This window comes from Sapajus apella, unplaced genomic scaffold (assembly GCF_009761245.1).
Source record: "Sapajus apella isolate SASKATOON/1434 unplaced genomic scaffold, GSC_monkey_1.0 scaffold54, whole genome shotgun sequence".
NCBI classification, from domain to species: domain Eukaryota; kingdom Metazoa; phylum Chordata; class Mammalia; order Primates; family Cebidae; genus Sapajus; species Sapajus apella.
In genome coordinates, this window is record NW_022436994.1 from 8,324,406 (window position 1) to 8,327,667 (window position 3,262).

Consider the following 3,262-nt stretch of genomic DNA (forward strand, 5'->3'; position numbering starts at 1 on the left):
ATTAATAATAAATTTTTGTTTTAAAGAAAATCATCTTATTCTTATTATCTTAGGTCTAGTTAGCTATGCATAATCCCATGATAGCCACAAATTAAAAATCGTCTTCAGAAAAAAAGGTATTTACTATTTCAGGTATAACTTTACCCAGACCATAGCATTGCTTTAAAAAGAAATTGGCACTTCAAGAGAAAACAATATGTTTTACTAAGTCAGGAAATTTGCTATATCATTGATTTTCAATTAACTTTTTATTGAATAAAGCATTAATTGATTTTTTATTAAAGTAATTAATTTTTAACTTAAAAATTATAGCATTAACATAAAAATATTACTTTCATGTTACTTTGCCACAAATGTGTATCCAATTAGAACCACATATATAATGTATTTCTATTTTATTTTAGTACTTAAATAAAATATTTATATAGCTTCACATTTTCAACCACATATAGGTGTGTGTGTTCAGTTTGTGGCTATGTGTATCGTATATTTCTCATTATATTTCTTATTTTATGATGTTGAGGATTTGAAACTCTGAACACTTGGTGGGAATACAAATTGGTACAGCCATTATGGGAAAAAGTATGAAGGTCCCTAAATAATTAAAAAATAGAACAACCATATGATCTGGCAATTACGCTTCTGGGTATACATCCAAAAGAATTGAAATCAAGAGCAGGAAGAAATACCTGCACTCTCATGCCCACTGCAGCGTTAGTCAAAATAGCCAACACACAGAAACAAACCAAATGTTCATCGATGGATGAATCAATAAAGAATATGTGGTATATACACATAATGAAATACTATTCAGCCATAGAAAGAAGGATATCCTGTCATTTGTGACAACAGAGATAAATCTGGAGGACATTTTGCTAGTGAAATAGGCCAAGCCAAGAAAAACAAACACTACATGAGTCCACATTTATGAGGAATCTAAAATAGTCAAACTAATAGAAGAAGAAAGTTGAGTAGAGGCTGTCAAGGGCCGTGGGGAGTGGTAAATAAAGAGTTGTTGTTCAATAGGTATGAAGTTTCAGTAACACAGATGAATAGGTCCCAGCGCTCTGTTGTACAGTATTGTATCTATAGCTAACAACAGTGTATTGTGAACTTATAAATGTATTAAGTGGCTAGGTCTCATGTTATCTGTTCTCACAATTTTTAAAGAGAAATATTTTAAAAATGATAAATAATCTTGCAATAAAAATTCTCATAATATATGCCTTCCAGCTTCTGCTAAATTATTTCTCTTGCCAGTAGTTTCCTAAGACACACCTACCAGGTGACATGATTTAAATATTTCAGTGGCTATTGCCCTGTATTTCTATCCTCCAATCCAGAAAGATGAATCGCTTCAGAATGTCACCAGAAAATCATATGCACTCATGTTTCTACCTCCCCATCCTCTCTTTCCATGACAAGAAGCTAGAGGCTGAAGCTTTGGCGAGAGTTGGTCCATGGAGTCGTGGTGGGGGAGGGCTGGAGGATAGAGCCATGAGGCAGAAAGGGAGTTCCTCATGACCCTCAGGAGGCAAGGGCTTCCCAAAAGACAGCTTCAAAAAGGGAACACATGATTTTTTTGGATGCCAGTTTTGTTTTTTTTTTTAAAGTAACTGACAGAGCTTCACTCACACCCATCTCCACAGCTCCTGAATTACCTTGAGCCACATATTCCAATGGAAATGACATGGGGCCCAAGCCGTGTGCAGGAGACCATACATCCCAGTCTTCCTTAGCCACGTGGCTCTGAGCAAGCCACCTGTCCAAGCCTCAGCTCCTCCCTTAATTTGTTCCTGTGCAGATCTGTGACAGTGTGCAGATATGCTTAGAGTATGGCAGAGCCACCAGGGTTAGAGTAATGAAAGAAAACCAGTTTCTGATACTATCTGAAACCATGACCTCAACTCCCACATCCATATCTGGTGTTCCATAAATATATCTATTATTTCACTTTCTTAATCTAACCCTGTCTTTGGCAACTTTAGTATTCTCCTTTCTTTTAAGGCCCAAGGTTTTTCCCAATTCTTGTCTGCAATATATGCTCAACTGGTTTTGCAAACCCATATGCTTTTCTAAGCTGATCATCCTCAAGTCACCCTGTCAAAGACTCTCAGGTACAATACTCTGATAAGGAAGCCATTCTTCTCAGTCCTGGTTAGATTATAGCTCAGAGGGGCTGACATTCAGGGAACAGAATTTAGAGTTTAATGACTCTGGACACAGGACTTGGTCAGAGAAAGGAAAGACGGCCAATGGGGATAAGTGTTGGTAATGGTCAGCAGGTTCCATTCACTTGCTTCACACAATGGCCCTGTGAGATGGGGTACTATTTATTGTCCATTTTATAGATGATGAGGACATTGAGGTTCAGGAAGTTTATGTTAGATTGCAAGTCACGTAATAGCCAATTAGGAAGCCAAGATGCACATCAAAGTCTGTGGGCCTCCAAGCGCTAATTCCATTCCACTCTATTTCATTTATTCTGGTCTCCAATTCATCAGGCTTCGCTCGTTCAGGTGAGCACCTACCTACTAATGTCCAGGCACAGCTGCGAACCCGTGATCCCACCCCAACTAACCATAGTAGTCTCCAGAATGAAAAGTAAGCAGGATCAAGAGGCCCCAGTGCCCTTGGCTCAGGGGAGATCTTTAATGTGCTGCAGTAATTCTTTTATTAACTACGTGAGTTTTGGAAATGGGTTTTGTAACTGAGAGCTCAAATTTATGATATTCTAAATCCCAACCAATCTCTTCCTGCTCTGAAATCTCATGGAATTTGCAATAGTGAGATAACACAGAATGAATTGTGTCATCATAAAGCTCTGGGTTTCATTTCCAGCTTTTCTTAGAAATAGCTCTATGATTAGGGGAAAGTTATTTAATCTGGCTGAACCTCAGGTCCCAGCCTTGCTTCAAAGGGTCGTTATCAAAACAAAACAAGATAACAAACCTGAAATCATCCAGTACTTTCCACATCAATAGATATGACAATTTCCTGTTCAGAAAAGTAACTATTATATACATAAACACCCATATAACAACAGTGAAAAACGAGGTTATTTTCTTTATATATCTATACATATAGCTACCTGGCTAACTAAATAGGCTCTACATGAATGTTTATTGAATTCATAAAAGAAAATAATAAATGCTTAAAACCAAGAGCATGTACTGCTTGTAAGCCCCAGTTGGCTGATGCCCCAGGACCTTCCGGATCATGTCATGCTGTACTTAGAGAAATTCCCAATGGAGCTTTATAT